This window comes from Eschrichtius robustus, chromosome 15, assembly GCF_028021215.1.
Source record: "Eschrichtius robustus isolate mEscRob2 chromosome 15, mEscRob2.pri, whole genome shotgun sequence".
Taxonomy (NCBI): Eukaryota; Metazoa; Chordata; class Mammalia; order Artiodactyla; family Eschrichtiidae; genus Eschrichtius; species Eschrichtius robustus.
The window spans coordinates 60,429,407-60,444,015 of record NC_090838.1 but is presented as its reverse complement, the minus strand read 5'-3'; the positions used below and the strand labels follow the sequence as shown (position 1 = coordinate 60,444,015).

The window sequence follows — 14,609 nt, the reverse complement described above, 5'->3', positions numbered from 1 at the left end:
GGGGATGTGGGTTTGATCCCTGGTTGGGGAACTAAGATCCCACATGCCACGGGGCAACTGAGCCCGCACACCACAAACTACAGAGCCCGCGCACTCTGGAGCCTGTGCGCCACTAGAGAGCCTGTGCGCTGCAACTAAGACCCGACGCAGACAAAAATAAACTTTAAAAAAATAGTCTATATAAAAAAAAAAAAAAAACCAATGAGAGAATTAAGTAAAGTGACTGGGTAAATATTAACATACTGAAAATTAACATACCAAAATGGACCATAACTTGAGAATGTTGTGCAATTCTGAGAATCCTACTTATGAGAAGAGGGCTCAGAAAGGACTTCGATGATGGCAATGTTTCTTCAAAGGCCCTTCTTTGAAGAAGGAATGGAAGAACCCTGAGTGTCTGGCTTGGAAGAAAGAAACCTCTTTTAGAATGGGGTTGCTTGATAGCTTCCTTTCTGACTGGAACAGATAATGTGTCTCAGCTGAAAACCCACAGATCTCTTAGGACACATTTGGGCAATTCCATTGAAAAAAATTTAAACACTCTCTCTTTACAACAGGGTCTCTCAATTGTGGCACTACTGACATTTTGGTCTAGATAATTCTTTGTTGTAAGGGCTGTCCTGTGCATTGCAGGATCTTCCATGTCATCTACTAGATGTGTAGCAGTGCTCCCAGTTGAGAAACTGCTTTAGATAATCACTTGGTACTAATACAATCATAAACACAACCAGGCATTGAAAACCCACAGTATTATTAGGTGATCATCTAGATGATACAGGATATACTGATGATCATTTAAAACCTTATAATTGAAGTGGAAAGACAAAATTGGAAAAATTTCCTGGAAAAAAATGTGCCCCTCTCCCCCTACCTCCAGTTTAAGAAACAACATAGCAAACCTTAATCATGAAAGGGACCACTTCTCTTATTAACAGTTGAGAAGACTACGGTTCTGCCAGCTAAAGAATGTCACTCACCTTCTGGCTCAACAAGGATTAAGTCATTAGCCACTGCAGTCACTGACCTTCAATACACCCTGAAAGGAGTTCAGGGTGGAGATCAGAAATGGGGCACTCCATGCTCTGGGAAAACTGGCAGAATAGGACTTCATATAGATATTTTCGGGAGATTTTATGAACCCAATTTCTTGCATCTTCCCATACTTAGAAAAACACTGAGATCATCATCTGTGCCTTGTGACCAGCAGCAATCTTCTACCAAGCTGTGTGCTTGATTGCACATACCCCTTCTGCAAAATCACAGATGTACTAACCTCTCGCCATACCTCTTCAGATCACTTCCTCAAAGCTAACTGAGAGGTTGTCTCCCTGACTATAGTCCTAAGTAAGTCCCTGAATAAAACTGAAACTCACAGCTCTCACATTTTTATTTTATTTTAAATATTTTTATTATTTCCACTGACAGTTCTCAGGCGACCAGCCCACAGTGCCACCACTAAGTAGCAGGATGAAGGCTAAAGGTGCAGGAAATCTCATTCCAGAGTTTTCCAACACACACAGGCCTCACCCTTAACACATTTGTACTCAGGAGCACAAATTTATTTATTTGATTAGATTTATTTATTAGATTTATTCTGTGCGATTCCAAGGACCAAAACTAGGTCATACCAGAACCCAATTCCAACGCCTTATATGGGAAAACGTTCAAGTAATATGTCAGAGTATAATTAAGGGAGAAAAAGATAACTTGATGCAAACACACAAGTGATAGAAACAGCGAATACTTTGGTGGACAAGACCCCCTTGACAAAACACTAAATCGCAGCCGGCATCTGCTAATAATGTAGAAAATGTAAGGCGATTTTTGCATCAATGACCAATGGAATTCTACTCAGAAATAGGACTCACTCAGGCCTGAAACAGTCATGACCAGCCCTAGAGTTGTCTGTGCCTTCCAGTACCAGCAGGGTTGGGCAGAAGCACTCTTTCCACAGCAAAGAACCTAAGTAGTACAGCCGCCAGGTAGGCGCACATTCCACCACCGGATTCCCCAACAATTGTCAGCCGCCTCCCGGAGGAGGAAACTATAACTCCCGTCAGACAACGCGAGCTGAGGTGGGCGGGCTCTCGCCGTGCGTGGGCGGCTCTGACCAATAACGACTGTCGTTACAGCGAACAGTTTAGCCGCGTTTGTAAAAGGCCGTGGCAGGCGAAGAGAGAGGAGGTGAGGGCGGTTATCAGCTGGGGGCCTGGGACGGCGGGGTGGGGCGCGCAGGGCAGGTAAGGGGGCTGTGTTGACAGAAGGCGGGGGCGGCGATGGGACAAGGGCGTAGAGCTGGGAATCCCGGCGGATAGCGTTTCCCAAGAGCAGGGTGCCGGCCAGGTGATGCTTCTGCTTGGGCCTACTTAGGACCGGAAGTGAGCGGTCGCGCGGGGAGGATGCCGGGAAGCAGGTCCCCGGGTGGGTGCGTCCGGGGGCTGGCCGCATCCCGGAAGCTAGGTGGGAGGTGTGGGTCCCGCAGGCCGGATGACAGGGGTCTTGTCCGCATGGCCCCGGAGGCCTTTCTCCACTATTCCGAGGCAGTGCGGGGCAATGGAAGCACCCTGGACCTGGAGTTGAGAGTCCTGGCTTCTAGTCCTGCCCCTTCCTCTCACTTGTGGTTTGACGGAATCCAGCAGATTCCAAACTCACGTTAGATTATCTAGAGGCTGGCTGAGGGACATTAATCAAATCACTACTTTCTCTGAGCCAGTTTCTTCATCTCTAAGATAAAATAATACCTACTTCACAGGATCGTGGTGAGCATTACATGAGTAAATGCATGGGAAAAGCTTACTTGTACTCAGTAAACGTTAGCAAGTTTATGTTTTATTTATGGTGATCGTTCTCTTCACTTACTGTGCTTCACAAGCCTTAAACAGCATTCACCAAACTGTATATAGCTCTACAGCCGAATAGTACGGGCCTGAAAACCCAGCACTACAGGGAGTGTTCGTGGGGTAGCTCTTCCAGCACCAGTCCGTTTACACCATCTGAGGAGGCTGTTTAGTAAACTTGCCAGGGAGAGGAGACCCTTTTTTAGGCAGGATTCAAATACAGGTTCTTTATGAAACTGCACTCCTTCTTGGGTGGGACCCAACCAAAACTCAGACCGGGGCTCCAACCCACCTGCACCTCACATTGGGAATTGAACCCACAATCCCTGACTTAGGAGGGGACTCGAACCCACTGTCTTTTAGTTGAAACTGCTCACCTGGTGTCAGGACTTACTGAAGCTCAGAGAATTCAGCGTGAGGCAAAGTGGCAGGTGAAGAGTGAGTTTATTAGCATAGGAGGCTTGTGAGAGATACGAGCTGGACAGCAGGGGAGCACAGCCCTGAGAACAAAGAGGGCTATATTTTTATAATCAAAGAAAAAGTGGGGAGGGGAGAACACCACCTTCTTCCTCAGTCTTGGGCAGACGTCATCATTTCCTCCTTTGACCCTATCTGGTCTAACCCGGACTGCCTTGGCGCTATTTAAATCATATGTATATTAGCAAAAAGATGGTAAATTATACTAAAATATGGTAATTCATCTCAAGTTTTTGTATAATGTCCCCTCTCACCTAGTTTCTTTCCCCTTTCATCTATATTCCTGTCTTGGCTGCATGCAGAAATGCTACTCTTCAAGGATCATTAACTCCCTGACTTCATGTAACAAGATTCAGACCCCATATCTATTGTCTTGTGTTGTAACTACCAGGATTTGTGGCTTGAGTATGTCTGGTGCTTGGATGCACCTTGTCTTCCTTCAAGATAGTGTAGATTGTTGCTAGGTTACTGGATTCTTTTCTTGAGTGGTCATTAGCTAACAACAATCTCCCAAACTCCCTTAAAATTCCCTTTCTGTCTTTAATCCCCTAGTGGGATTTCTAAACTAACTAATCCTACTCTATCCCTATCATTTACAAATTGTGTTACTTGTTTATATATGCTTTCAATATAGAATCTGTAATAAGTGATACTAGTACAAGTTTAAAATTCAAATCGTATGGAACAGTGAAATGTGTATCTCCTTCCCACTTTCTATTTCTCAAGTCCCCAGTCACTTCTTCTGAGGCAACATATTCTGTATGTGTGTATCTCCTCTGTCTTTTTTCTTTTTTAAACCAAGAGTATCACATTATACACGAAGTATTGTACCTTTTTTTACTCCACAGTATATCTTGATATTTGTTGCTTATCAATACATATAAATCTGATTCGTTTTAGTGGCTCTATAGTAGCATATTGTATGGTTACACCATGATTTATTTAGTTAGCTCTTAGGCTGCTTCTGTTCTTGTGCAGTTATGGACAGCCTTGCATGGAGTACCCCTGTACATATTTTGTGTTCATGTGAGACTAGAACTCGTGAAATCTTAAAAGTGGAATTCCTAAGTCAAAGTGTGTTTTAAGTTTATTTTATTTACATCCCTTTAAAGATGATATTGCAGTTTACACTCCCACAATAATGTACAGTGCCTATTTCTCCACATCTTCATGTGATAACATTTATCTTTTTTGTCACTTTGCTGAAGTCTTGTTTTAATTTGCCTCTTGCTTATTGTAAGGTTGAATTTTGGACGTTTAAAATCATTTTTCGGGAATTCCCTGGGAGTCCAGTGGTTAGGACTCAGTTCTTCCACTGCTGGGGGCCTGGGTTCGATCCCTGGTTGGGGAAATAAGATCTCACAAGCCACACCGCCAAAAAAAAAAAAAAAAAATCATTTTTTTTTCTTTTTCATAAGCTGTCTTTTTGTACCCTTTGCTCATTTTTTCTAGTGGGTTTGCTTCTTTTTTCTTATTGATTTGTAAAAATTCTTATTTTAGGAAATTAACCCTTTGTTATTTGTGTTCCAAATATTTTCCCTTTATTTTTAATGACAGATTTATTGAAACATAAATCACATAACATAAAATTCACCCTTTTAAAATGTTACAATTCAGCGATTTTAGTATATTCACAGAGTAGTGCAACCTTTCATTACCCCAGAAAGAAACGTCACACTCAATGGCAGTCACTCCCAGTCCCCCCTTTCAACCCTAGCAACCTTTCTGTCTCTGTGCATTTGCTTATTCTAGATGTTTCATTTAAATGGAATGTAAGGCTTTTTATGTCTGGCTTCTTTCACTTCGCCTAATATATCAAGGCTCATTCATCCATGCTGTAGCATGTATCAGAAATTCATTCCCAAAAAAAAAAAAAAGAAATTCATTCCCTTTTATGGCCAAATAATATTTCATTGTATGGATATATCACATTTTGTTTACCCATTCATCAGTTGATGGACATTTGGATTGATTCTACTTTCTGGCTTTTATGAATACTACTACAGTGAACACCAGTACAAATTTTTGTATGTTTTCAATTCCATTGGGCATATATAGATATAAATATAGATATAGATAGATAGATATAGATACAGATATAGATTCTCTTGGGAGTCATATGGTAACTCTCACATTTTGAAGAACGATCAATTTTCCAAAGTGGCTGCACCATTTTGTAATACCATCAACAATGTATGAAGGTTCCAGTTTTTCTATACCCTTGTTATTGTCTGTCTTTTTTTAGTCATCTTAGTGGCTGTGAAGTGGCATCTCACTGACATTTTGATTTGCATTTCCTTAATGACGTGATATTGAACATCTTTTCATGTGTTTATTGGCTATCTGTATAACTTCTTTGGAGACGTAGCCATTCAGATTATTGGCCCATTTTTATTTTTTTGAATTTTATTTATTTTATTATACAGCAGGTTCTTGTTAGTTATCCATTTTATACATATTACTGTATACATGTAAATCCCAGTCGCCCAATTCATCACACCACCACCACCACTCCCGCCACTTTTCCCCCTTGGTGTCCATAAGTTTGTTCTCTGCACCTGTGTCTCTATTTCTGTCCTGCAAACCGGTTCATCTGTACCATTTTTCTAGGTTCCACATATATGCGTTAATATATGATATTTGCTTTTCTCTTTCTGACTTACTTCACTCTGTATGACAGTCTCTAGATCCATCCACGTCTCTACAAATGACCCAATTTCATTCCTTTTTATGGGTGAGTAATAGTCCATTATATGTATGTACCACATCTTCTTTATCCATTCATCTGTCATTGGGCATTTAGGTTGCTTCCATGACCTGGCTATTGTAAATAGTGCTGCAATGAACATTGGGGTGCATGTGTCTTTTTGAATTATGGTTTTCTCTGGGTATATGCCCAGCAGTGGGACTGCTGGGTCATATGGTAATTCTATTTTTAGTTTTTTAAGGAACCTCCATACTGCTCTCCATAGTGGCTGTATCAATTTACATTCCCATCAACAGTGCAAGAGGGCTCCCTTTCCTCCACACCCTATCCAACATTTGTGGTTTGTAGATTTTCTGATGATGCCCATTCTAACTGGTGTGAGATAATACCTCATTGCAGTTTTGGTTTGCATTTCTCTAATAATTAGTGATGTTGAGCAGCTTTTCATGTGCTTCTTGGCCATCTGTATGTCTTCTTTGGAGAAATGTCTATTTAGGTCTTCTGCCCATTTTTGGATTGGGTTGTTTGTTTTTATAATATTGAGCTGCATGAGCTGTTTATATATTTTGGAGATTGATCCTTTGTCAGTTGCTTCATTTGCAAATATTTGGGGTCTTTTGTGTTTCCATACAAATTGTGAAATTTTTTTGTTCTAGTTCTGTGAAAAATGCCATTGGTAGTTCGATAGGGATTGCATTGAATCTGTAGATTGCTTTGGGTAGTATAGTCATTTTCACAATATTGATTCTTCCAATCCAAGAACATGGTATATCTCTCCACCTGTTTGTATCATCTTTAATTTCTTTCATCAGTGTCTTATAGTTTTCTGCATACAGGTCTTTTGTCTCCCTAGGTAGGTTTATTCCTAGGTATTTTATTCTTTTTGTTGCAATGGTAAATGGGAGTGTTTCCTTAATTTCTCTTTCAGATTTTTCATCATTAGTGTATAGGAATGCAAGAGATTTCTGTGCATTAATTTTGTATCCTGCAACTTTACCAAATTCATTGATTAGCTCTAGTAGTTTTCTGCTGGCATCTTTAGGATTCTCTATGTATAGTATCATGTCATCTGCAAACAGTGACAGTTTTACTTCTTCTTTTCCAATTTGTATTCTTTTTATTTATTTTTCTTCTCTGATTGCCATGGCTAGGACTTCCAAAACTATGTTGAATAATAGTGGCGAGAGTGGACATCCTTGTCTTGTTCCTCATCTTAGAGGAAATGCTTTCAGTTTTTCACCATTGAGAATGATGTTTGCTGTGGGTTTGTCATATATGGCCTTTAAAATGTTGAGGTAGGTTCCCTCTGTGCCCACTTTCTAGAGAGTTTTTATCATAAATGGGTGTTGAATTTTGTCAAAAGCTTTTTCTGCATCTATTGAGATGATCATATGGTTTTTATTCTTCAATTTGTTAATATGGTATATCACATTGACTGATTTGTGTATATTGAAGAATCCTTGCATCCCTGGGATAAATCCCACTTGATCATGGTGTATGATCTTTTTAATGTGCTGTTGGATTCTGTTTGCTAGTATTTTGTTGAGGATTTTTGCGTCTATATTCATCAGTGATATTGGTCTGTAATTTTCTTTTTTTGTAGTATCTTTGTCTGGTTTTGGTATCAGGGTGATGGTGACCTCATAGAATGAGTCTGGGAGTGTTCCTTCCTCTGCAATTTTTTGGAAGAGTTTGAGAAGGGTGGGTGTTAGCTCTTCTCTAAACGTTTGATAAAATTCACCTGCAAAGGCATCTTGTCCTGGACTTTCGTTTGTTGGAAGATTTTTAATCACAATTTCAATTTCGTTACTTGTGATTGGTCTGTTCATATTTTCTATTTCTTTCTGGTTCAGTCTTGGAAGATTTTACCTTTCTAAGAATTTGTCCATTTCTTCCAGGTTGTCCATTTTATTGGCATAGAGTTGCTTGTAGTAGTCTCTTAGGATGCTTTGTATTTCTGCGGTGTCTGTTGTAACTTCTCTTTTTTCATTTCTAATTTTATTGATTTGAGTCCTCTCCCTCTTTTTCTTGATGAGTCTGGCTAATGGTTTATCAATTTTGTTTATCTTCTCAAAAAACCAGCTTTTAGTTTTATTGATCTTTGCTATTGTTTTCTTTGTTTCTGTTTCATTTATTTCTGCTCTGATCTTTATGATTTCTTTCCTTCCACTAACTTTGGGTTTCGTTTGTTCTTCTTTCTCTAGTTCCTTTAGGTGTAAGGTTAGATTGTTTATTTGAGATTTTTCTTGTTTCTTGAGGTAGGCTTGTATTGCTATAAACTTCCCTCTTAGAACTGCTTTTACTGCATGCCATAGGTTTTGGATCTTTGTGTTTTCGTTGTAATTTATCTCTAGGTATTTCTTGATTTCCTCTTTGATTTCTTCGGTGATCTCTTGGTTATTTAGAATGTACTGTTTAGCCTCCATGTATTTATGTTTTTCATGTTTTTCTCCCTGTAATTGATTTCTAATCTCATAACGTTGTGGTGAGAAAAGATGCTTGATATGATTTCAGTTTTCTTAAATTTACTGAGGCTTGATTTGTGACCCAAGATGTGATCTATCCTGGAGAATGTTCCGTGCGCGCTTGAGTATAAAGTGTAATCTGCTGTTTTTGGATGGAATGTCCTATAGATATCAAATAAATCTATCTGGTCTATTGTGTCATTTAAAGCTTCTGTTTCTTTATTAATTTTCTGTTTGGATGATCTGTCCATTGGTGTAAGTGAGGTGTTAAAGTCCCCCACTATTATTATGTTACTGTCGATTTCCTCTTTTTAGCTGTTAGCTGTTGCCTTATGTATTGAGTTGCTCCTATGTTGGGTGCATATATATTTATAATTGCTATATCTTCTTCTTGGATTGATCCCTTGATCATTATGCAGTGTCCTTCCTTGTCTCTTGTAACATTCTTTATTTTAAAGTCTATTTTATCTGATATGAGTATTGCTACTCCAGCTTTCTTTTGATTTCCATTTGCATGGAATATCTTTTTCCATCCCCTCACTTTCAGTCTGTATGTGTTCCTAGGTCTGAAGTGGGTCTCTTGTAGACAGCATATATATGGGTCTTGTTTTTGTATCCATTCAGCGAGCCTGTGTCTTTTGGTTGGAGCATTTAATCCATTCACGTTTAAGGTAATTTTTTTTTTGAACATTTGTTATTTTTTTTTAAATTTATTTATTTATTTTTGGCTGTGTTGGGTCTTCGTTTCTGTGTGAGGGCTTTCTCTAGTTGTGGCAAGCGGGGGCCACTCTTCATCGCGGTGCGTGGGCCTCTCACTATCGTGGCCTCTCTTGTTGCGGAGCACAGGCTCCAGACGTGCAGGCTCAGTAGTTGTGGCTCACGGGCCTAGTTGCTCCACGGCATGTGGGATCTTCCCAGACCAGGGCTCGATCCCGTGTCCCCTGCATTAGCAGGCAGATTCTCAACCACTGCACCACCAGGGAAGCCCTAAGGTAATTATTGATATGTATGTTCCTATTACCATTTTCTTAATTGTTATGGGTTTGTTTTTGTAGGTCCTTTTCTTCTCTTGTGTTTCCCACTTAGAGAAGTTCCTTTAGCATTTGTTGTAGAGCTAGTTTGGTGGTGCTGAATTCTCTTAGCTTCTCTGTCGAATCTGAGTGAGATCTTTGCCGGGTAGAGTAATCTTAGTTGTAGGTTCTTCCCTTTCATCACTTTAAATATATCATGCCACTCCCTTCTGGCTTGTAGAGTTTCTGCTGAGAAATCAGCTGTTAACCATATGGGAGTTCCCTTGTATGTTATTTGTTGTTTTTCCCTTGTTGCTTTCAATAATTTTTCTTTGTCTTTAATTTTTGTCAGTTTGATTACTATTTGTCTCGGCATGTTTCTCCTTGGATTTATCCTGCCTGGTACTCTCTGCACTTCCTGGACTTTGGTGGCTATTTCCTTTCCCATGTTAGGGAAATTTTCGACTATAATCTCTTCAAATATTTTCTTGGGTCCTTTCTCTCTCTCTTCTCCTTCTGGGACCCCTATAATGCGAATGTTGTTGCGTTTAATGTTGTCCCAGAGATCTCTTAGGCTGTCTTCATTTCTTTGCATTCTTTTTCCTTTATTCTGTTCCGTGGCAGTGAATTCCACCATTCTGTCTTCCAGGTCACTTATCCATTCTTCTGCCTCAGTTATTCTGCTATTGATTCCTTCTAGTGTATTTTTCATTTCAGTTATTGTATTGTTCATCTCTGTTTGTTTGTTCTTTAATTCTTCTGGTGTTTGTTCTTTAATTCTTCTAGGTCTTTGTTAAACATTTCTTGCATCTTCTCGTTCTTTGCGTCCATTCTTTTTCCGAGGTCCGGGATCATCTTCACTATCATTATTCTGAATTCTTTTTCTTGAAGGTTTCCTATCTCCACTTCAATTAGCTGTTTTTCTGGGGTTTTGTCTTGTTCCTTCATCTGGTACATAGCCCTCTGCCTTTTCATCTTGTCTATCTTTCTGTGAATGTGGGTTTTGTTCCACAGGCTGCAGGATTGTAGTTCTTCTTGCTTCTGCTGTCTGCCCTCTGTTGGATGAAGCTATCTAAGAGGCTTGTGCAAGTTTCCTAATGGAAGGGACTGGTGGTGGGTAGAGCTGGGTGTTGCTCTGGTGGACAGAGCTCAGTAAAACTTTAATCCGCTTGTCTGCTAATAGGTGGGGCTGGGTTCCCTCCCTGTTGGTTGTTTGGCCTGAGGCGACCCGACACTGGAGCCTACCCGGGCTCTTTGGTGGGGCTAATGGCGGACTCTGGGAGGGCTCACACCAAGGAGTACTTCCCAGAACTTCTGCTGCCAGTGTCCTTGTCCTCACCGTGAGCCACAGCCACCTCCCACCTCAGCAGGAGACCCTCCAACACTAGCAGGTAGGTCTGGTTCAGTCTCCTATGGGGTCACTGTTCCTTCCCGTGGGTCCTGACGCTCACACTACTTTGTGTGTGCCCTCCAAGAGTGGAGTCTCTGTTTCCCCCAGTCCTGTCAAAGTCCTGCAATCAAATCCCATTAGCCTTCAAAGTCTGATTCTCTAGGAATTCCTCCTCCCGTTGCCAGACTCCCTGGTTGGGAACCCTGACATGGGGCTGAGAACCTTCACTCCAGTTGGTGGACTTCTGTGGTATAAGTGTTCTGCAGTTTGTGAGTCGCCCACCCAGCAGTTACGGGATTTGATTTTATTGTGATTGTGCCCCTCCTGCCGTCTCATTGTGGCTTCTCCTTTGTCTTTGGATGTGGGGTATCCTTTTTGGTGAGTTCCAGTGTCTTCCTGTCGATGATTGTTCAGCAGTTAGTTGTGAATCTGGTGCTCTCACAAGGGGGAGTCTCATTGGCCCATTTTTAAATTGGGTTATTTGTCTTTTTATTGTTAACTTATAAGTCCCTTATCATATATATGACTGCAAATATTTTCTGCCATTCTGTAGGTTATCTTTTCAGTTTCCTTTTTTTTTTTTTAATTTTATTTATTTTTTGGTTGCCTTACGTCTTCATGACTGCGTGCGGGCTTTCTCGAGTTGTGGCGAGCGGGGGCTACTCTTTGTTGTCAATGCACAGGCTTCTCATTGCGGACGCTTCTCTTGTTTTGGAGCATAGGCTCTAGGCACGCAGGCTTCAGTAATTGCAGCACACAGGCTCGGTAGTTGCGGCATGTGGGCCCTAGAGTGTGCGGACTTCAGTAGTTGTGGTGCTTGTGCTCAGTAGTTGTGGCGCACGGGATTAGTTGTTCCATGGCATGTGGGATCTTCCCAGACCAGGGATCAAACCCATGTCCCCTGCATTGGCAGGCAGATTCTTAACCACGGTGCCACCAGGGAAGTCCCTATCTTTTCACTTCCTTGATGTGTCCTTTGAAGCACAAATGTTTTTAATTTTGATGAAGACCAATTTTTCCATTTTTTTTCTTTTGTCACTTATGCTTTTGGTGTTATATCTAAGAGACCATTGCCTAATCCAAGGTCACAAGATTTATTTGTTTATTTATTTATATTTTAAAAAAATATTTATTTATTTGTTTATTTATTTTGGCTGCGCTGGGTGTCAGGTACGGCATGCAGGGTCTTCACTTTGGCATGCGGGATCTTTTAGTTGTGGCACTGTTTTTAGTTGTGGAATGTGAACTCCCAGTTGTGGCATGTATGCAGGATCTAGTTCCCCAACCAGGGATTGAACCCAGGCCCCCCACATTGGGAGCGTGGAGTCCTCCCCACTGGATCACCAAGGAAGTCCCAGTCACGAAGATTTATGCCTGTGTTTCTTCCTAAGAGTTTTAGCTCTTACATTGATGTCTATGATCCACTTTGTTAATTTTTATATACAGTGTGAGGCAGGGGTCCAACTTCATTTTTTTGCAGGTGGCTATTCAGTTGTTCCAGCACCATTTGTTGATAGGACTGTCATTTTCCCTTAAATGATCTTGGCGTCCTTGTTGAACATCAATTGACCGTAAATGTGAGGGTTCACTTTTGAATTCTCAATTCTCTTTCACTGATTTGTATATCTGAATGTCTAAGTCACAATGTCTTTTTTTTCTCCAGCTTTTTTGAGATGTAATTGACATATAACATTGTGTAAGTTTAAAGTGTGATACACTTATATTGCAAAATGATTACCACCATAGCATTAGCTAACGCCTCCATCACATCACATAATTACCATTTCTTGTTTGTGGTAAGGACATTTAAGATCTACTCTTAGCAACTTTCAAGTATATAATGCAGTATTGCTAACTATAATAACTATGCTGTATTTTAGATCCCCAGAATTTATTCATCTTATAACTGGAAGAGTTTGTACCCTGTCACTAACATCTCCCCATTTCTCCAATCCCCTAGTCCCCTGGCAACTACCATTCTATTCTGCTTCTATGAGTTTGGCTTTTTTAGGTTCTACATATAAGTGATGCAATACAGTATTTGTCCTTCTCTGTCCACATTGTCTTAATTTGCTTTGTAGTAAATTTTGCAATCAGGAAGTGTAAGTCCTTCTACTTTGTTCTTTCTCAAGATTGTTCTGGCTCTTCCAGGTCCCTTGCATTTCCCTATGAATTTTAGGATCATCTTGTCAATTTCTGCAAAAAAAGGTATCTGGGATTTTGATAGGGATACATTACATTGTATCTGTAGATCAATTTGAGGAATAGTGCCTCTTAACAATATCAAGTCTTCTGGTTAATGAACATGAAAAGATGTCTTTCCATTTTTTAGGTCTTTAATTTCTTTCAATTATGGTTTGTAATTTTCATCATACAAGTCTTGCACTGCTTTTGTTGCTTAGTTTGTTTTCATCTTTGGACTTAGTTTAAGGTACTTCTTTCCATGCAGAAAAATTTCATTTTTAGGTAATCAAATATAATGAGTCATAATTTTTAAATGGGCCAAATATTTGAATAGTTATTTCCCCAAAGAGATAGACATATGGCTAAGTAAGCACGTGAAATTTTGCCAACATCATTATTCATTAGGGAAATGCAATAAAAACCAAGTGAGATACCACTTCACACCCACTATAATCAAATGGCTATAACCAAGGAGACAGTAACACATGTTGGCCAGGAAATGTTGAAAAGAACCCTCATATGTTGCTGGTGCAAATGTATAATGGCACAATCACTTTGGAAAACAGTTTGGCGGTTTCTTAAAAACTTATACGTAAACTTACCCTACCACCCAGTAATTCTAATTCTAGGTATCTACCCAAGAGAAATGAAGACATTTGTCTACACAAAGACTTGCATGTTAATGTTCTCGACAGTGTTCGTGATAGCCCTGAAGTGGAAACAATCCAAGTATCTATAAGGTGGTAAATGGATAAACAAAATGATATAACCATACAATGGAATACTGTTCAACAATATAAAGGGATGCAGTACTGATATGTGCTACAATGTGGTCGCACCTTGAAAACATCATGTTGAATGGAAGAAGGCAGACATAAAAGGCCACATATCGTATGATTCCATCTATATGAAGTGTCCAGAAAAGGTAAATCTATAGCGACAGAAAGTAGATTAGTGATTGCGTAAGGGTGGGCATGGTGATTGACTCCAGAAGGCAAGAGGGATCTTTCTGGGGTGATGGAAGTGTTCCAAAACTTAATTGTAGTGATGAATACCTAACTCTATAAATTTTATAATATTATTGAATTGTACACTTAAAATGGGTGAATTTTATTGTATGTAAAATGTACCTCCATAAAGAAGTTTAAAAAAAAAACACTGAAATAAATAGGAAAATATTAATCATTTCTGGATATAATATTTAATATTTTCTGGATTCTGGGTTTTGTGTCATTTAGGCCATCCTCAATCTGATATCCTTAAAAAATTTTTTTTTTAAATTTTTTATTTACTATTTATTTATTATTTTTATTTTTGGCTATGTTGGGTCTTCGTTTCTGTGCGAGGGCTTTCTCCAGTTGCGGCGAGTGGGGGCCACTCTTCATCGCGGTGCGTGGGCCTCTCACTATCGCGGCCTCTCTTGTTGCGGAGCAGAGGCTCCAGACGCTCAGGCTCAGTAGTTGTGGCTCACGGGCCCAGTTGCTCCGCGGCATGTGGGATCTTCCCAGACCAGGGCTCGAACCCGTGTCCCCTGCACCG

General features: G+C 40.1%; 1 protein-coding gene across 6 annotated transcripts in view; it reads left to right on the top strand.

Moving 5' to 3' along the window:
* The first annotated feature begins 2,103 nt into the window (after positions 1 to 2,103).
* The window catches only part of C15H2orf42 (chromosome 15 C2orf42 homolog), a 40,514-nt gene continuing 28,008 nt past the window's right edge, over positions 2,104 to 14,609 (top strand). For 2 of the 6 annotated variants that reach the window (XM_068565090.1, XM_068565085.1), the window contains exons 1-2: positions 2,163 to 2,184; positions 13,700 to 13,995. The gene's annotated coding sequence lies outside the window, so the exon portion shown is untranslated. Of the gene's footprint in view, positions 2,185 to 2,211; positions 2,241 to 2,303; positions 2,344 to 10,677; positions 10,888 to 13,699; positions 13,996 to 14,609 lie in introns of those variants that run through there. The other 4 variants (XM_068565087.1, XM_068565086.1, XM_068565088.1 and 1 more) reach the window with 4 other exon arrangements.